Source organism: Macaca thibetana, chromosome 18 (assembly GCF_024542745.1).
Source record: "Macaca thibetana thibetana isolate TM-01 chromosome 18, ASM2454274v1, whole genome shotgun sequence".
NCBI classification, from domain to species: domain Eukaryota; kingdom Metazoa; phylum Chordata; class Mammalia; order Primates; family Cercopithecidae; genus Macaca; species Macaca thibetana.
Window position 1 is genome coordinate 32,105,155 of NC_065595.1, and position 21,070 is coordinate 32,126,224.

Here is a 21,070-nt window from a genome sequence, read left to right on the forward strand (position 1 = left end):
CCTGAGAGTGCCCAGGGCACTGTAGGTAGATAATGGAGACAGATAAACCGCATACTGTAAAAAATACTTTGCTTGTAAACACCAGCCTGTTTGGTGACATGCCAAGATGTGAATTCTCTAGCAGGTCACTTTTTTGATCTCATGGTTCAGACGTGTAAGTATCTCAGCAAATGACCCAAGAGTGTGGGACAGGCCTGTGGGTTCTGAGCTACTGGTGAGATCATGATGCTGCCTACCCCAGGGGAAGGCCCTATAAGGGAACAGTATGGGGAATGTGTCAGCTCCACCCACTCTGGATGGAACCACACACATTCTTTCTGAATCCCTTCAGGGCTCAATTGTCACAACTGCAGTTAGGCATTACTATGTCTCTGCCTCTGTCTGTCTCGCTCAGAGAAGTTACTTTCATTTAGCAAGGCACACAGAGGCACCCAGCACTGTGCCTGGCATATAATAGGCACTCAGTAAACTCCTTGCACTCAATAAATTCCACACAGCTCCCTGCATGGGATTCCCAAGTCACTTACTTATAAGCTGAAATGTATTCTGGGCGTTGGAGGAAGGAACTTGCAGCAGGTGCTGCTGCCTCTCTCATGATCATCCGAAAAGCACTGAGCCAAAGCTTCTCAGAACTCCCCCATCACAGACTGCGCCTATGCAGCCGGCTCAGCTACCCTCACATCTATCTTCAAAAGCTGCCTCTGTGTGAGGTAAGTTAGGACAGAAGTTGGCTGGATTCTCACAGAAGCTCAGCTTGACAAATGGAGGCCCTTCCAGCAGAAGCAAGCAGGATGGTGAAAGGTCTAGAAACATTTCTCACAACAGCTGCAGGGGCCATGGGTGAAAACGGCCAGCCAGGAGGGTGGCCAGAGCTCAGTACAAGGCCTTTCCAGCTATAACACAAGGGAAGGCGCTGCCTCCGAGGCAATAAACTCCCAGCCACAAGCAGCACATTGGAAAAAAGCGCTGCTGCAGTCAGGACTCCCACACCAGGTAGAGGGTTGACCAGATGACCTCTACTCCTGAGTTTCAAACTGGGGGAACTAAAGACTCAGGGCGTGGAAAGACAATGTAGTTCCCAGTCTGGAGGACCAGTAGCAACTGCAATCTGCACAGGACACCCTTAAGGGGACCCTGGAAAGAAGCCTTATCTGTAAGAACCTGACCTGAGTATGCAGCAGGGAGAATGTTCTGAGCTTCCTAGACAGGGCTCATCTGAAGTTTTTTCCTAAGAGACGAAGCCTCGGATGGAACTGTCCTTCTCTGCCATCCTGCACATGCCTCCCCAGGTTGTGCAGCTATCTGCAAGGCCCTTTTAAAAGATTCCTACCGAGGAGCACCTCTGCCCTTTCTCTTCCCTCTCCTCACTCACTCACCCTGCCCTGATCGCAAAGCATCTCCCAAGGTGGAGATTTAAGTCAGCAAAGGGCAAAGAGCCCCAGACTCTCCCCAGGCCCCTGATGCTGTAGAGCTCCCAGTCAGGAAGACACTGGCCCTCAAGGCTTTACATGCTAATTTCTCTCTTGAGGGCCTCCTGGACCACATGTGTAGTGGACATTCAAAGCTCTAACAGGCCTGAGGGCTCACATTTCTAGGGAAGATTTTTCTCCACCTCACATCCAGGTCAGGACAAAAGGCAGCATGCCCACTTTCCATCCCCCATGCGGATGGGCTGGTGTCTAGTCCACCCTTTCTCCCAGCATGCAAACTTTTGCCAGGTCCTGTTTTAGGTAGGGCTCTTGATTCCTGGTATCATCTCTAGTCCCAGAGGAGATATAGTCAGGACTCAACCCCTTGGGCTTTGAGGCCAGGAGCCACCCCTCAACACCTCTCCCAATCCCCAGGCCTAGATGAGCCCCAGCTGGAGCTCACCCTCCACACTCCCTTTGAGATCCCTGGGGATTTCCCTTACATTCCATGAGCTTAGCTCTGCTTTGAAAGGACGCTAGCTACAGCTTATACAGCCTTTCTAGGTGCTCTGTCACTGGAAGGTTTTCAAGATTTTTACTCCACTGTGGTACTCAAAGTATTCTAAATCAGCCTTGGGATGCTCCCTTTGGACTTGCTTATGGAAACCTTCCCTGGCTGACCTCCCACCCCAGACAACTAACTCTGGGCACATCCCTGCAGATCCACAAACACAGACTGAACACACACTTACTATGTGCCAGGCACTATTGTCGGTTCTGAGAATTCAAACATGCAAAGACTGGACCTTCGCCTAAAACATACCAGCTCTATAAAAATGAAGTATGGCAGGAACAGAGGGATCTGCAACACTCTATTTAATTTGCATTCCACTCTTCCCTGGGGTTGTTACAGCTTTTTAGTGGCTTCATATGTTCATATCTTCTCTCCCCAACAAAACTACCTGCTCCTAGAAGCAGGTTTCAGGGCTTCCCCACTCTGTACACTCCAAGGGGCTGGGACAGGGCTCTGCTCACTGTGGATGTTAAAAAGCAAAATGCCTCTCCCCTAACTCACTCTAATGCTTCCAGCTGAAACACGCTCTTGGCTGTCGCGGGATTCTGCCAGCTGGGCCTCCAGCATGACACAGCATCCCCGCCTGGCTTCCCTGACGACAGCGGCCAGCATGACAAAGGATTCTCTGACAATGGGAGGAAGAGGTCTGCTCTCATTGTCTCCGGCAGCCCTCACTGTGGTCACGCTCAGTGGCCGATGCTTCCCCACTCGCAGGGCTCAGCTTGGGCCCACACTTCTGCGGCCTCTACCTTGCACAGTGCGTTGTCTGTAAGGCAGCACCACCCCACTATCCTGCTAGCAATACCTGAGCACTGAACTCACCGTGATCTTCCCTCCTACCTCAACCCTAGCAGACCCTGCTCCAGCAACCAGAAGTTCACACCTGAGTTAAGAGCTGCTGTCCCCCCAGTCAGTGAGGCCACAAACCAGGGAGCCACTGAGACGATTCCCTTATCCCCCAAGTCTAAGTAATCACTGCAGACTTTACTCCCTAACTAATTTTAATGTATGACCTTTGGTCCATCCTTAGATGCATGGCCCTTGTTCCAGGTCTCACCCCCTGTGACGTGGATGCCATGGGGAACCTGTTACTGCCTCACCAGCCCCGTGGCCACCCGGTTCCCAGTCCTGTTCCCTTCCAATCCAAACAAGGCTGCACACCTCTCTGATTAAAGCCCTGCCTCTATGCCTTACCTGCAGGCTAAAAGCCAAGGTCTGAAGCCAAGCTCACAAAGCTCCTCCACTCTGAGCACTGTCTGCCTCTCCGCCCTTGCATTTGACCTCACTGCTTGCCGTTCCTTCCTACACCCAGGCAGCCTTGTTCCTCCACACCCTGCGCACACCATGCCTTCTCCCTGAATGCCCTTCTCCCATCTCCTCTCCTGGCCAGTTTCTTTTCATCCATTAAGATTCAGCTCCTGAGCCGTCTCCTTTAGGAAACCCTCCCTGACATCTGAGGCCGGAGCAGGTATCTGCCCCTTGTCTGTGCCGCTATAAGGGGCTTGGGCTTCTCTCCACCTAGACTCCCCACATCACATTGAACGGAACGGCTTATGCGTCTGTCTCTCCCACTAGAAAGCAGGCTGCTTGAAGGCAGGGAGCTGTACCTGTTCACTGTCGTAGCCCCAGGGCCAAGGACAGAGACAGGCATAGAAACACAGCCCGATAACTACTGTGAAGCTCCCACAAACTGCAGGATGATCAACTAAACCTCTTAGGTCTGCTCTACCCACCCCAAGCACCTAGTTTCCCCCTAACCATTTTTGGGCCATTGTCCCAGCCTAAAACCTCCTCCACCATGAGCCAGGCCTACTGCCAAATTCACCTCATCCATGAAACCATCCCAAACTGGCTCCACTCTACAGATCATTGCTATGGTAACTGCCTCCCATACTTTATCTCCCCCACCCCTTGGGTAAGTGAGCATTTGGGTCTGGCTCTATGGCTGAATATGAGTGAACAGTAGGCATTAAGAAGCTCTGGGAAGTTCAAGGCTTTCTGTTCATCATAATGATGTCAGACAGCAAGGCACCTCAGCCCTGAGCACTGGACCTGAAGTCTGAAGTCAGGGTTCATATCCCTGCTCTACTGCTTACTCGTGACTTGGGCATGCCACTAACCACGAAGGCTCAGTTTCCTCTTCTGCAAAATGGGTATAACAACAACTGCCTCACAGGCTGATAATGATAACTGCCTATTATAAAACGCAGATGGGATAATTTGTGTGAAATACTTTGCAAACTGTAAAGCCAAATCAAGTGCAGGGTATTAAAGTAGCCCCGCTGTCAACCAACCACTATCCAACCATTCTGTCCTCCTCACCAGTAGTTTCGTCCTTACTTGAGTCAGTTGAGAATCAAATGAAATCTGTAGCTTCTCTTCCTAGAAAAGTACACATGCATCCCAGCTTTGCAAACACTTCCAAAAGGTTCATGAGGACCCTGACTCAGGGCGAGAAAGCCACAGACCAAGTTTGAGAGCACTGTAGGACACCAAGACCCTCCATCTTTCCCCAATACACACCTTCACGTGTTCATGAATGCCAAAGATGAAGATAAGGCAGGAAGGGCCAGTTGTGAAGGAAAGAAAAGTCAAGATGAAAAAATGAATTTCAGAGCTCTTCCCAGAACCAGAAGACAGGAGAGAAGAAGATAAAGAGTTCTCACTCTTCGGGAAGTAATAACCCAACTTTTTTCCAGAAAGCATTATGGTACCTAGAAAGAATATTGGATGAAATATCAAATTCCAGGATTTTTTACCCACTCTGCTAAGGACTCACCATGACCTTGGGCAAGTCATTCCACTTCCCTAGGCTTCAGGTCTTCACATGAAGATCAGATCATCTTCAAAGTCCTCTCCAGCTCTGGGTGCCAGAGATCCAAGGATGTGTCTGTTCTCACTCCGTTGTGAACCACAGCTCCGGCCTTAATTCTGAAGTCAGAGGCATGCTGAGAGCACGGTGCCAACGCAGGGAGAAGGCCACCATTACAGCAAGGTTCTAAATTAAACTGCACGCAGTGGGAGGCAGCGGGCAAAGGAAAACCAAACCTGAAAGGAAGCAGCTGAGCTCAGGGTGCCGGTGAGTCAGTGAGGCCCAGAGGTAGATGCCCCCTCCCCCTGCCATGCCAAGGACACCAAATGGGGCTGTGTTATCAGGTAAGTTATGCAGAAATGCCACCACGTGAGGAGAATTCTCAGAAACCGCAATTTGCCTGCATGTTTGTACCTCCTGTTCTCTATCTGGGCTCAGGATTCTCTCTCCATCCTAACCACCCACCTCCTGTCTCCTCCTTCATGACCTGAGCTGCAAACAACATAACCTTAAAACAAGGGCAATGGAGCCCAAAACGGAAATGAAATTAGAGGACAATATCTGACCAGACGGTGAGTTTGGGATTAGATAAAAAGCAGACTTGTATTAACACATCTACACAGACCTGTAAGGCAGAAACTCCTACACCCAAGGCAGGGCCTGAGTGAGCCCTTGACCAAAGCCACAACCTCTCCCTGAGTCACAGCACATCTGAGCTGAGGCGGGACCACAGAGAACACCTCCTTAGCTCTACGTCCCCAGAAGCCTGTTGGTTGGCTTCAGGGTAATTTCCATCAGCTGCCTAACTTCCACAGAAGAGCAGACCTCTGGGCCCTCCCAGGAGGTTCCAAAAAGCCTGAAGTTCAGGGTAACAAGGGCCATTAAGGTGTTTTTTCCCATCGCTTCCTTCTGCATTTGCTCTAGAATAAGAACTGGCATTATGGGCCCCTTGAAACCAACATATGTGAAACTGACTAAGTTCCAGGGTGACTGCTCTAAAATATTTATGATTTGTTCCCTCCTGTAGGCTGTGTTATTGCATTGCAACTTAACTATTTCTGCTCTACTATCTTTGTAGAGTAGCAGAGTATCTGGCCTAAGTGAGGCTGGTGCTTCATAAACATTTGCTGGACTTAATGAACATTTGATAAATTTTATTTGTACGCACTTCTATATACACAAACACATAGGTGCCCAATACATATAGAGTGAATGGTTAATTAATTGATTAGTTGGCTAAACTTAATAACCCTCCAGGCTGTCTGACAACCTTCACACGCATGAATTCTGAGAAATCCATGCAGGCAAGTATAAGTTCTTTGCTCCTCGAATTCAATAAAGACTCAATGAACACAGCCATATGAACATAGATAACTGTTACATGAACAGGCATACCATACACATTTATTACATGCACATATGATTCTGGTAGAAACTGGATGTATCGCAGCTGCTATCCATTCACCAACAGCAAATTATTAAATGTGTGGTAGTAACAGCAATGCAGACTTCCCTTCTTTAGTGGCTGCTCTCATTAGGAATGGTTAGCAAATCAAGAGTGTTTTGAGAAAGAATATGTGTCAGCATAATATACTCTATTTCTTAGTTTCAGTATTTCCTGAGGTATCAAGAATCCACACTCAAAAAAAAGTGGCCACTATGAATTAAATGCCATAAGTTGAGAAAAGGGGGAATGTGGCCCTTCCCCCACCGAGAGGCCTTATGCAAGCCACATTTTTGAGCCTCAGTGTGTTCATCTGTAAAATGGGGCTAATACTCTCCTACTTCACAGGACCCTCTTAATAAATGCTATGATATCTGGGCGGGGGCGGGGGCGGGGGGAGGGGGTGTAAGAAAACCTGCCCTGTAAGGTCATACAAACATATTATTCTAGCAACCTGTTAATCACTGATGACACTGTACCCTAGAATGTGTTACAAAATTACTGCCTCTGAGCATCCATTATCCAGGACAGATGCTTGACACAGATGAGGTGATTTGTGTGTAAATTGAATCCTGTGTCAAACACTCAGAGGGAGTTTCCCCAGACAACCTGAGCGTGTCCTGGCCACCTTCTAGCGTCTGTTCGGTGCATTCTGTTCACGTATAATTGGGTTTTCTTGAAAGCCAGGCCATTTCCTTGTGCAGCCCGAGCCTGCTAGGAGCCTGGATTCCTGAGGTTTTCAGCCCAGACCGGGCCCTAGGCAGGAGGAACTGGAAACGGACAGCCGGCAGCCCCTCCCTGCACTCTGGGCGGCTCCTTCCTCTCGGCACCGGCCCCAGCAGCGGCGGCGGCGCTCGCTCGCGCTGTGTCACTTTCGCCCTACGGAGGCTTTAGCCGCGGCCGAGCCGGCGGCTCCAGCGGCTTCCTCCTTGGTCGCGCAGGCCCCTGGCCTGGGAGATAATCCCTGGGCCGCAAAGACACAGCGCCGGGCGGGCGGCGGGCTGGGCTGGGTTGGGGCGCGCTGGGGCTGCCGGGCCGCCTTGGGCTCCCACTGTAGGGCCGGGGCTGCGGTAGGCAGTCGCTGACTCTCCCAGATCTGCGAAGGCAGCGGCGGCGAGCGCGGGCACGCACACCCACCGAAAGCCTCGGTGTGGGGTCTCCCTAGCGTGGACTGGGGGCGGCGCAGCCAAACTAACCCCCCGCGCCGCCGGGTGGACCCCCAGTCTGCCGGGTCAGGGGGCGTCGCGGGCGCGGAGGGAGGGGCTGTGTGACCCAGCCGCACAGCGGACCTGGGACTCCTGCACCCAGGACCAGCACACGCGACCCTACGGTTTTCCCCGGCCCACAGCCGCACGGTCCCCTCTCCAAGTAACTCGGGCGCGCGCGCGCTGGGACACAAGACCTCGACTCGGACGAGGAGGGGGCTGGCGGGACCGGTCGCGCGGGGGATCGGGGCCCACGCGTGTCCCCACTACGCCGCGGTCTGCGGTCCCCGCCCCCCACACACACCGGAGCCGTGTGTACACACAAACAGCCGGGCGGGGGAGGCGACGCCTCACTCCTCGGGGTGGGGACGCACGCGGCGCCGCCAGCCAGCCCTCCCCTCTACACGCCGCACAGCCTGCCCTGCTCACACCCCCCAGCCCCAACCCAGAAAACTCTGCGGAACCAAACAACCAACACCGCCCAGATAAGGGACTCAGACCGCCCCTTCCCGATTGTCTTTAACCATCAATAGAGAAACACACTCGGCTCAGGCGCGCGGTGTCCCGGACGCCCCCTCCGGCCATATCCAGGCACCGGCACGCGGCCCTCCGAGGCCCCAGACCTTCGCCGCAGCCCAAGCCATCGCCCCCAACCCCACGCCCGCCCTCCTCCATGACCGGGGCCCGGGACAGTTACCTGCTAGTCGTGCTGATGAACCCGAGCCGGAGCCCACCCCACGGCCGCTTGGGTCACTCGCCACCCAGAGGTGGCTTTTCAGAGCCTGTCAAGTGAACCCCTCTCCGCCCGGCGTATCTATTCCCCAGGCCCGATTGCACCGCGGCTACAGGAATAATAAAAAAGCCAACAGAACCCCGACCGTTGGGAATAACCAAAGGGGAGACCGCAACGGGTCCACCGATTTCGTTTCTTCCTCTGCTCCCATCCCCCGCTCCCCCCGCGGCCCGCGGGCTCACCGGGGACGCAGGGAGGGGGCTGCGCCCTGTCTAGACGACAGCCATCCACAGACATCCCCGAGCCCGCGGGGACGGGCGCGCACACTCACACACGCCCGCTGCCACAGACACAATCAGTCACCGGGGAAGGGAGGGGCGGCGTGGAGACACACTCTCGGGGTCCCTCCCGCAGCCCCGAGTGCTGCAGCCCCGGCCCCCAAACGCCACCCCGAGACGCGCTCCCTACCTCCGCGGAGCGCGGTCTGAACAGCTGCAAGTTTGGCTGGTACTAAACCAACTGCTCGATGCAGCAAATGCGGGCTTCAAAACAAAAGGGAGAGGAATCGCGCTCGCTCCCTTCCTCCCCCCGGGTCGGAACCCGGCACATGACAGCGGCTACACAGCGCAGCTCCAACGCAAGCCGGGCTCCAGCCGTGCGCCCCCCAAGAGCCCCCCTTGGCGCCGGAGCTCCAGGGCCACGGCACCCCGCGGGGCGGAGAACCGGGCAGGGAATGGGACAAACCCAGGGAGGGGGCGACACTGTGGAGTGCAGTTTCCCACCGAGGGGGAGGAGGGGATGGTAGATGGGTGCGGACACCCCGCTGGCCCAGGCGCAGGGAGGGGGAAAGGGGCTGATTGTTTGGGGCGGTTTTCCTGGATTTATCTATAAGCACGCGCACGTCACGCAGCCCTCCTCCCGGGTACCCGAATCGATCAGCAAGCTGAGGTGACTATAAGAGGAGGACGGGAGAGGAGATGCTCACCTCGGGGTTCCTCTGGCCGCCGCGCCAAGCCCGAGTCGGGGGTGGGGGAAGGGGGCAGGGAAGGGGAAGGGAGGGACGAGGCTCCAGAGAGCCGACTCCTGCCTCGAGTTCGGAGCGTCCCAGCTGCGGAGGGGATCGGGCGCCCCAGCGCACAGACCCAGCAGAGAGGGGAGGGAGGGAGGGAAGGGAAACAGGGAGGGAGGGGCGGGTAGGGGGGAGGGAGTAGAGGAAGGAAAAAAAATGATCCCTGATCTGAACAGGGAAAGAGAATGTAGGAGAGTGACGTCTAGGCCCCGCCCTCCCCTCCGGCCACGTGCAAAGACTTGAAAGGAAAGAGGGCGGCGGGAGGCCTGCTGGGTAATGTAGTTCGCCTTTCTTTTCCAGGATGGCGGGCCCTGGAGAGCGGGGTGGCCCCTGGACGCTCGGGATGTCGGCTTAGCTGCCAAGACAGCCCAGTCTACCGACGCCAAAACCCGCCGCCCAGCGACCCCACGGCACTGGCGCAGCCCTGGGTGGGGGCTTCTGCGGTGGGAGACCCGGGGACTTAGGCGAAGTCCAGGCTTCAGGGAAACGTTGGTTTTAGAGTCAGAAAGACTTTAAGGATGAGAACTTCCGTGCTGAAAGTGCAAAGTCTGTGCTAATGGCAGATAAAAAGGAGCTTTGTGCATGCACTGGGGGGCTCATGTGGCGTGATTAATGCCGCACTAAATGCCACCGTCGGTTATTGAGATGCATATGTTATAATTAACATTTGAGCATCTCAGTGTCAGGGGCTGGCTGTTGTAATTAGATATGCACTTTGCAACCAATTAATTTTCCTTCGGCCAAGCTAAGGGCTGGGACGGGGTAGTTGGGAGAATTCAACGTAGTGGATAATTCAGTAATAACCAGATCACCAATGTTTTTGTTAAAACTGAGCTTGGTACAGAGAGGCCTTCAGGAGAAATACTGAATAAAATAGTGTATACCCCAACAAGGAAGGGGGCTAGAAATTCATTAGAGGAGCCGTGTAATGCAGTATAAACTGCTGTAGAAACCCATATATTCATTAGTTTATATTCACATTTAGTGAGCACTTTCCACAGACCAGAAACGTCTAGGAATGCCAAGACAGGTAAGACCCACAGTCTGTGCGCTCAAGGAGCTCAGTCCAGTATAGGGACTACAGTCAATGAAAGTACTATATAAGGGATAAATCAGCGCTTAACACAAAGTACTGTGAAATTCCCCCCACCACACAACCTGGAGCAGCCAAATGGATGGAGGGTGGGTGGGGCGTGGTAGAGGATCAGGAAGACTTCCTGGAGGAAGTGATATTTGAGCAAAGAATTTCTAAGGTTTTTTTTTGTTTGTTTGTTTTTTTGAGACGGAGTCTCTCTGTCTCTCAGGCTGGAGTGCAGTGGCGCCATCTCAGCTCACTGCAAGCTCCGCCTCCCGGGTTCACGCCATTCTCCTGCCTCAGCCTCCCCAGTAGCTGGGACTACAGGCGCCCGCCACCACGCCTGGCCAAGTTTTTTTGGTATTTTTAGTAGAGACGGGGTTTCACTGTGTTAGCCAGGATGGTCTCCATCTCCTGACCTCGTGATCCACCCACCTCAGCTTCCCAAAGTGCTGGGATTACAAGTTTGAGCCACCGTGCCCAGCAAGAATTTCTAGAATTTTTAACAAAGAGAAAGAAAAGGATAAGCATCTGATTAAGGTTAAAGAGTACGAAGTCTTCAGATGAGAGAAGAGACCTAATTTGAAAGGTCCCAGGCCTACAGTCCCAGCACTTTTGGAGCCTGAGGAGCTCAAGACCAGCCTGGGCAACACAGCACGACTCCTTCTCTACAGAAAATTTAAAAAATTAGCCTTGGAGCGTGGCATGGGCCTTGAAGGACGGGTGGGATTTTGTTTTGTGTGGAGAACTTGTCTCCTGGGCTGGAGACACAAAACAGCATAGACATTCACATCCTATAGAACAACTCATTTGATTCTTGTACCAAAGGCCATGGTGGTTGTCATTTCCTCCCTTCTGGAGGGAGGCAACAGGCCCAGAGAGTTAAGCAACTCATGCCCAGCCATGATTCGGTACAGAGTGGGTGCCGGAGGCCAGTTGTCTGGGTGGCAGGCCCCTGTCACCCACTGCAAAGGAACAGGTTTAAGCACAGCTGACTCTTCCCATTGGTTTGTCCCTCAGCGTTTATGCTCATTGGCTCAGCAGTGAGTTATTTGTATGCTTTAACATCTGGACAATTTCCTGGGTTTATAAAATATTAAATAATAGTACTGGAATCTACACATTCAGCAAATTCCCATTTACTTACCTTGTTGTCCTTGTTGGTTTTTACATATTGTGTGACAGGCACGCCACCTGCAAAGGAAATAAGAATAAAATTGTCTGGGTCTTGGCTTTGCTTTGGCTTAAATCACACCCTCAGAGGTGAGGAGACGCTAGAGGCTGAGGAATATGTGGAATGTGAAGCTTCCACCGAGAGTACACACCTCCGTTTAGGGTATGCACCTAGGGTAAGAGGGGCAGTGGGAACCACAGGCTCTGGCGTCAGTGTGACCCCTGGGTTCGAATCCCAGGCATGATATATCCTGGCTCTGTGACCTTGGGCAGCTTACTTAACATTCATAAGAGATGACCTTGGGCCACTTACTCAACAACTTTTCTTGGCCTTGTGAGAACCAGTGGTGATCATGGGTTTATACTGGCTGTGTCACATGGAAAGTGGTCAAAGATGGTTGATGCCCTTTCTTGTCCTGAGTCTTTCTGGCCCTCCAAAATGATCCCTGAATTTTTCTTTCTGCAGACTCACACCAGCAGAGCTAGTAGTGCAGTAAGGATTCCTGAGGGTGACACATCTTAATATGTGAAATCAGTTAGGTTTGTCTTCAAGGAACCTGGACCCAATTCTAATCTTCACCTGCTCCTGGCCTAGCTCTCTTAACATCAGCCGAAGTTCTTCATGCTCCTCCCCTCCCTACCCTGCTGCCCCACCTAACGTTGCCTCCTCTGGGCAATGCCTGGGATTTTGCATTGCTGCTGCCTGCCCACCCAAACTTCTCTCCTGTTTTTCACATCCTCAGTGCCTGGCTCTCTGCTCTACCTCCAGTCTAATAAACTGTCATTAACATATAAGACATTCTTCTGATTCTCTCCTCCAACTCTGACACTTTTGTCTTCTTATTGAGAGCTCTCTTCAGTGGCCTCTGATGATGGGCATTTCAGGCTGCAATGGGCATCTTTGTTTGAGAGGAAGGCCTTGTAGTTGCCTCAGACCAGAGTTCCCCCAGGTGGGAGGCCTGAGGCTTATGTGGCCCATTGTCTGTTGTTCCTCCTCTGCTCTGGGATTGATTTCATGCCCAACCTGCAGGCTTCTGTCGGAAGAGCTGCTAGGTGCAGAGTGAAGGAACTGGAGATTCCTGAAGCAAATGATGCTGGCATTGGTTTAATTGTGACCGATTTTGCGGGGCCAGGACTTGCCCCTGTCTGCCTAGAAATGAAAAGTCAGAATGTTTTGCTTTGTTTGAAGGAGTTGCTTCTCCTCATTCACACTTGCCTAAGATAGCAGCAAAAAGTACTAGTTCTCCTTTCTTCCCATGATTTCTCTCCATCTACCCCCATAGCTGTAGCCATTCCAGGGAAAAGTTACTAGTCAGTACACACATTGACTGAAGGCCTAGTGGGAGCCTACCAAGGTGGTGGGTGAGAGAAGCTACCTACCTTCAGGAGCTGAGACCAGGCTGATGCCCAGCAGATAATAGGAAAATGAATGAAGTGCCCCCACCGTGTGAAAGTGATGTCAAATGAACTAAGAGTTCCCAGTCAGCTACAAGGGTCAGAGAAGGCTTCTGGGAGGAAGGCGGGGCTACATCCACTTATTACTTCCCACTAGGAGAAGGTCAGCAGTGGCCAAAATTCCTGTTATGCGGCGTTGACCTGGGAGGCATTGCAGAACTAATGACTTACTGTGGGAGCTAGACAATGGCTTCATCATGCAGTTTGGAGGCCACTGACCCCCCCCCAGAAGGAAGGAAGTTGCTAGTCTAGTGTCTACGCTCTGTAACCGTGGTGTTGGCCTGGAGAGATAACAGCTTGATAGAACCAGGTGAAATTTCACCCATGCCTCATCTCACCTTCCACTACACAACCCCAAAGACCAACACCTGAAAGGCACATGCAAAGTGATCCCCTAAGGTTGAAGTCAGTGGTGGAGAAGGGATGTCAATAGAGAAGATGAGCTTGAGAAAAGCAAAAGAGAAATATGAAATAAAGCAATTGAATATTTATTGGGAGCATGCTGTGCCTAAGGCATCACAAGGCACCCTGGGGAACACAGCATGTGAAACGGGGTCCTGGGTCCCACCTGCCCCTCTCCTGCTGTGTGACATTTCCTGTCTCTGGGCCTCAGTTTTCACACCTGTAAAATGAGAAGGTTGGCTTTGATGATCTCTAAGATCTTCTCCACACCTGAAATTCTCCCTTCAAGAATGTTACAATCTCACTGGCAAAAGAAGCAAGAAAATTAAGTAGCCGAAAGGATGAATTTTAAGCTGTTTAATTCCAGCAGAGCAGAAAAGGTTTGTAATATTTGTTAAACAAAGCCCAGAAGTCCATGAGGGAATATAAAACAAGCAGATTTCCTTTTGCAAGATTTAAGGACATGGACTGATTCAATGTCAGCCCGTGAGTCATCAGACATTCCTCAAGTCTCCCAGAGTTCAAGGTCAGACCTCATAAGTCAGTGGCATGAGCACCACAGCTTTGTTCATGGTGAAGGCCTGGGCAAAGATACACCCCACATCTCTGCAGGAGACAAGTTTCCTTGTTTGCCAGTCTACACTCTAAAAAAATGGGAGGGGCAGGCAATGCTAATCAGACCACAGGTATACACCTGATCTAAGGGAACTTGGGCTAGGCTGGACTTGAGTGGATGTGGCTCCATCAGAGGAACTGAGCCAATCAGAATTCCTCTTGTAAGAATCTGAAGTAAGAGGTTGAGAAACCTCTCTCTGCTCATTGGTGATGGCTGCTTAGGTGAAGGCTTGTGTTTTAGGTGGGTTGGGTGGAAGATAGGTAAGCAGAGGGAGTGAGTGGAGGTGGGGAAGAAGAGGGAGAGGGAAAGATGATGTTTAGAGTAGCCTCAGTTCCTTACCTTTTCAGTTCTCCCTCACTGGGTGCTCTACTATGTCTCTCTTGGACTCCTGATAACTCTGTGATATCATTTAGATCCGTATTCCCTCTGAATCTCATGTGGAATTATAATCCTCAGTGTTGGAGGTGGGGCCTGGAGGGACGTGGTTGGATCATGGAGGTGGATTTCTCATGAATGGTTTAGCACCATTCCGTTGGTGCTATCCTCACAATAGTGAGTGAGTTCATGTGAGATCTGGTCATTTAAAAGTATGTGGCACTTCCCCACCTCTCTCTCTCTCTCTCTCTGTCTCTCTCTCGCTTCTCCTTTCACCATGTTACTTGAAAACTCTCATTTCACCTTGCACCATGAGTAAAAGCTTCCTGAGGCCTCCCCAGAAGCAGGTGTCAGTGTTATGCTTCCTGTACATCCTGCAGAATCATAAGCCAATTAAACCTCTTTCCTTATAAATTACTCAGCCTCAGATATTTCTTTATAGCAATGCAAGAACAGCCTAATACCCTCTGTATTCTTATAGTAATCCCCTTTAATTTGCGCTAGGTTGAGTGACTTCTGATCTTTGTAGTTTGAAGACCCACATCTAGAATGGCCTGAAAGACAGGAAGTGCAGAGAGAGGAGTTAGGCCATTATGATCCCTCTAGCTGGGACTGTCCCCCTCCTGAAGATGCCCTTTTCCGTTTTCTATCCCAGGTGTCTCCCTCTTCAGTGAGTTTATATATCCTGTCTGCTCAAGTCTTATTCTGAAATATCTGCAAAATAATTGCCCTTGAGCCTTCCACGGTCTCTAAGTCCCCTTTCAAAGAACAATAGCTACTATATTAATTGAGCTATTACTATTCACAGAGCAACAAGTGAAACTTTTTTTTGTGCTTTGTCTCACTTAGTTGGCAAAGCAACTTTTACAGTGGAACAAACTGAGACTGGAAGGGGTGAAGTAGCTTACCAAGGGGCACACAACCAGTGGGCAGGTGGTGGTCCGCCCAGAGCTGTGGGCCTCGGAGCAAGTGAGCTTAACCACACCCCTCATCTCAAGACATTAGGATCCACCTTCTCTGAGTCCCTGGCAAGCACCTGTACTCCAGCTGCAGGAAATATTGGAAACATCATTCTTCCTCAGTGGTACATTTATAATAAAGTGTTTTTTTCTTTTAAACTAAGACTTCAGAGATGTGTGTGTGTTCATTTATGTTAATGATTCTAAAGGTCCTTTGCTCTTAGGGAAGTTTACTGTTTTCGCCTATTTTTAAAGTAAAAAAAATTTTTAATAAATATCACAATATTTTCTTCAGGCACCCTGGTGGCTCATTTTGGGACATATGTAGTAGGGTGTCCACATACTATATTCTGGATTTTAAGTGTTTGTCACATTCTCTAATTTGTTAATAAGAAAATGGGCCGGGCGCGGTGGCTCACGCCTGTAATCCCAGCACTTTGGGAGGCTGAGGCGGGCAGATCACAAGGTCAGGAGATCGAGACCATCCTGGCTAACATGGTGAAACCCCGTGTCTACTAAAAATACAAAAAATTAGCCGGGTGCAGTGGCGGGCACCTGTGGTCCCAGCTACTCGGGAGGCTGAGGCGGGAGAATGGCGTGGGCCCGGGAGGCGGAGCTTACAGTGAGCAGAGATCTGGCCACTGCACTCCAGCCTGGGCGACAGAGCGAGACTCATCTCAAAAAAAAAAAAAAAAAAGAAAATGATCGCAGGAAATAATGAAGATGCAATCACTAAATCTGAATGAGGTTCCATGGCTTTCTTGCCCTGTTTATTTGTATATTTTATGTTTTACATTTTCAACAAGTGATTTATCATGTGGAATTATAATAGCTGAGATGGCATTGCTTATGCATGTTTGCATGTTGCTTTTCTAATGTAATAAAATAAAACACATATTTTCTGTGTTATCAAAAATCTTTATAGATGACATTTAAAAATTATTTAAGTGACCCTTTATACCCTAGTATTTATTATATATAATGCATTTGTTCAAAGTTAAATAGGAATGACCAGCACACACACAAGTGGACATTAATTTAGGCTTATGGAACCTCACAGTTTAGTTCAGACGACAGACACATTTTAAACAGAAATGGCAGTAAAAGATTAAAATCCAAGGTGTGCCGTATGTGTAATATAGACAGAGTGATTGCTCAGAGAAAAGGCAACCCTTGAAAGCTAGAGCAGCAGAGAGAGATTGGAGGGAGAAGTGGACCCAGGCCAGGCCTGAGTGTGCTGGGATGGGACCAGGGCTGCAAAGGGGGCTTTCCCAGTGATGGGCAGGCAGGAGCTTAGAAGTGGGAATTCACATCGGGGAGGGCCTGAGCAGTGAGGAGGATGAGCCACGAAGTCCAGAAAGTTAGTTATGTGTCATTGGCTTAAGACCGGACTCAGGAGGCAGACACCAGGATTTGCATCCTGCCTTCACCTTTTATCACCACTTGACCTTGGGCAACTCTAAGCTTCCATTTCCTCTACAAAAGAGAGAAATAATAGAATATATCTCAGTAAGTCATTATAAGGATTAAAGGAGATGATGTATACAAGGTACTTCACATGTAGTAAGGGCTTATAGTAAGGCCAGGTTTTATTTTTTGGTTATTATTGTTGTTATTTTTGCTGTTACCCCAGGGATAGGCGGTGTGGGACCAGGGAAAAAAGTTTTGACCAATTTGGACTTTATTCTATGACTCAAGAGGGTGAGATTAGATTTTGTTTTTCAGTTATATATAATTCAGGTAGACAGTGGAGTGTGGCCCAGACTGTGGGAGCCACTCCCAGGCTGACCCAGACTGTGAGATCCACCCCTGGCCTGAGCCCCAATCCCAGTAATCCTCATCCTCATCTTCAGCAGGGCCTCTGAGGGTTCAGGGGATCTTGAGGAATCAGGAGCTGTTCTCGTGGTTCTTCATGAGCTGACATTCTGTCCCTCTCTCACATGCAGATCCACATACCCTCACCCACCTCTTTTTTTGTTTTGACAACGTTATCAGATTTGTTTATATGCCACTCTTTCCAGAAAGCACTCGAGACAGCTTTTTAAATTCTAAAACATACCTACTAGTATATAAAAATAGGAATTTACACAAAAGACACTTTGTAAGATGGTTATCCCTTTTACAAAGGGAGTAACCATCATTTGTTTAAATAGCAGCACATCTGGTGCATGCAACGTCAGACCTGATTGACCAAATTTTGCCTCATCAGCAGCTTTCTGGAATGTGTCTTCGGTATCAGTGTGGTTCACAGCATTACCCCCCCCCCTTATCACCTTCACAGGAGTCAGCTGATTTTCATCAAGTTTGGGACTTGAACAGAGGCAAAGGGTATGTGAAACCCTTGAATTTACTTTATGCAGAGCTAAGTGATTGAATGGGATCTGGTCTAGAAAGCACTGAGCTGCCACTTGGTCAGGGAACCCTGCTTGGGAGAGGTGGCAGAGGAGGTTTTCAGAAAAACAAGGGAGGATTCTTATTAGCTGACGTGGCCTGGGAGACCATCCTAGAGGAAGGGAGCAGTGTAGGGGAAATGCCAGGCTGCTGTGCTCCCTGTGGGGCAGTGGCAGAGGTGACAAGCCAGCCTGAGATCTCAGACTGGGCCACAGAAGAGAGGAGAGCTGCCTGGTGACAGTTCACCTGTCCTCCCCCTAGAAAACAATTTTGGCTTGACACAGACATAAGATGTGAAACATTCTCTATTTGCTGTATCTATATATTTCAGGACTTAGCAATCATACCCTATGCTATAGTGACTATGTCCCAACACATTCATCTAACACATTATTTTTTTTTAATAAAAAGCATGTGTTGGGAACTTAATCCCTAATGCAACAGTGTTAGGGGGTAGGGCCTAATAGGAGATGTTTAAGTCATGATATCTCCATCCTGTAATGGATTAATGCTAATTACGAAAAGGCGTGAGTCTGTGAGTTTGATCTCTTGCTCATGTGTGCTGTCTTGTCCTTCCACCTTCCACTATGCATAGCAAGAAGGCCCTTGCAAGATGTGGGCTCCTCTACCTTAGACTTTCAGCCTCCAGAAAGGTAAGAAATAAATATCTTCTGTTCTTTATAAATTACCCAGTCTCAGGTATTCTATTATAGCACCACAAAATGGACTAAGAAAACCTTTCAGTGGGCATGTTGCTGTGGCAACCCTAAAGTCACTGGAGGGCATCTATAATTGGCAGAAAATGGTATTAATTTAGTTACAGGTTATTTTTTTTTCTGGGAGGAGTTTTTTAGTCTTAGGCTGCTTAAAGTATTCACATGTGATCTTTTTGCCTGAGCAGACTAATAATCACCTTGCAATTTAATTACTAAGCCAGTACCAGTGAACTCTTCTCCTATCAATTGAGTTGTAATTTTTAAATACCAGCTTCCTGGGCAGGGCCTGTCTCTGGAAGCTGTGGTTACCCAGACATAAATCATAACCAGTGCTGGCTTTGTGAAACCAGTCAACTGTGGAATCAGCTGAAGGGATCATTGACAAATGCAAGCACGTTCTGAGTGGCTCATCTGTCTGCTATGACAGGCATTCAGTTCTGCTAAAGAGCATCCTGGGTTGACCACTGTCACTTCTCCATTCCCTACAATCTTCTACCACCGGATATGTTCCCATTTCCTAGGTATGGAAAACTCCTAATTATGGTGGTTATGTTACAATTTTAAAATAGTAAAAATCTTTTTATTAAAAAAATGGTAAAATACATGTGACATAAAGTATACCATCTTAAACATTTAAGTGTATGCTTACTGCACACTTAAAATTGGCATTGGTAAACTCACACTGTTGTGCTTCCGTCACTAGCATTCATCAACAAAATTCTTCATCTTGCAAAACTAAAGCTATGTACTCATTAAAACACAATTGTCCATTCTCTGCTGCCCCCAGCTCCTAGAAACCACTAATCTACATTTTGTTAATATGAATTTGGCTAATCTAAGTGCCTCATGTAAGTGGAATCATACAGTATTTGTCCTTTTGTGACCAGCTTACATCACTTAGCATAATGTCCTCAAGGTTATTCCATGTTAGCATGGAATATCTTATTCTAAGGTAGCATGTGTCAGAATTTCATTTCTTTTTTTTTCTTTTTTTTTTTTTTTTTTTTTTTTTTTTTTGAGACGGAGTCTTGCTCTGTTGCCCAAGCTGGAGTGCAGTGGCGCGATCCTGGCTCACTGCAAGCTCCGCCTCCTGGGTTCACGCCATTCTCCTGCCCCAGCCTCCCGAGTAGCTGGGACTACAGGCGCCTGCCACTGTGCCCGGCTCATTTTTTGTATTTTTAGTAGAGACGGGGTTTCACCGTGGTCTCGATCTCCTGACCTTGTGATCCGCCCGCCTCAGCCTCCCAAAGTGCTGGGATTACAGGCGTGAGCCACCACGCCCGGCTTAATTTCATTTCTTTTTAAGAGTGAATAGTATTCCATTTCATATATGTGCCACATTTTGATTACCCGCTTGTGCATGGATGCACACTTGGGTCACTTCCACTTTTTGGCTATTGCGAATCATGCTGCTATGAACGTGGGTGGACAAATACCTCTTTGAGTCCTCACTTTGATTTCTTTTAAATATACCCAGAAGTGAAATTGCTGCATTATATGGTAATTCTACTTTTAGTTTTTTGAGGAACTACCATACTGTTTTCCATAGTGGCTACACCATTTTATATTCCCACAACAGTGCACGAGTGTTCCAATTGCTCTGCTTCCTTGCCAATACTTGTTATTTTCCATTTTTTTGTTTGCTTGTTTTGGATAGTGGCCATTCTAAGGGGTGTGATGCAGTCATAGTTATTTTTTTAAGGGGAAGGCTTGTCTAACCTTAACATTTAATGATAATAGGACTTCCAAAAGCAATTATAATAGCTGGCATTAATTGAACACGTAACATAGGGTAGACACTCTATGTTGCCACATTTGATCCTCAAATCAACCCCATGAGTAACGTGCCATCATCATTCTCATTTTACAGATGAATAAACTGAGACCCAGAGAGTTTATATAATTTGTGATTTGTCTAAGATCACATAACCAGATAATCATTCTGTACCTTTGAATGTAGACACTGAGGAAGCTATAGGATTCCTCAGTACAGAACAAGACCTGCTTATTGGTGGACAAGACAACCTCCAGTAAGGCAGCCCTTTGCATATATTTCTAAAATTTGATGACTTTCCCTAGTGATGACAACAAACAACATTGAAGACAACGATGGTGATGATGTTAAAAAAAGAAAAAAGGAATTGAATATAAGCAAACATTCAGCTCTAATCTCCATATGTAAAAAAAAATCCCTAAAATCCCCAATATTTGAACATTACATGTTCGTAGAGAACTAAATTAGAGGGTGAGTATTCATATAATGGAATTATTTGCCTTATAGAAGGATTCACTGCACTATCCTCTGCTGTGACAAGCTTTCCCAGTTCATTTAAAATAGGAATTAATTTATAACAATGTGATGTATATATAGTTTTCCCTAGAACACATCTATTGCTCAGTGTGAAGCCAAATCAAGTCGCTAAAATGATTTTGATTACTGGATAATGATAGTGGGGAATATTTGCTCACTTCAGCATTTGAGGATTCCAACTAGGACAGGATTTGTAGACCTAACTGTCAAACCACTATCCTTAATCTTGGTGGAATTATGAAGACCAGAAAAATGCCAAAAGACAGCGGGAACAGATCATTAAACAAAAAGTTTACAAGCACTTATGAAGAAGTAATCATGTGGAGACTCCTTAACAGGACCTAAATAAAA

General features: G+C 48.7%; 1 protein-coding gene across 8 annotated transcripts in view; it reads right to left on the reverse strand.

The window, feature by feature from the left end:
* The window catches only part of CTIF (cap binding complex dependent translation initiation factor), a 336,841-nt gene extending 327,398 nt beyond the window's left edge, over positions 1–9,443 (reverse strand). For 4 of the 8 annotated variants that reach the window (XM_050768155.1, XM_050768154.1, XM_050768151.1 and 1 more), the window contains exon 1: positions 9,163–9,412. The gene's annotated coding sequence lies outside the window, so the exon portion shown is untranslated. Of the gene's footprint in view, positions 1–4,762; positions 7,035–8,419; positions 8,491–9,162 lie in introns of those variants that run through there. The other 4 variants (XM_050768157.1, XM_050768156.1, XM_050768152.1 and 1 more) reach the window with 4 other exon arrangements.
* Positions 9,444–21,070: the final 11,627 nt, after the last annotated feature.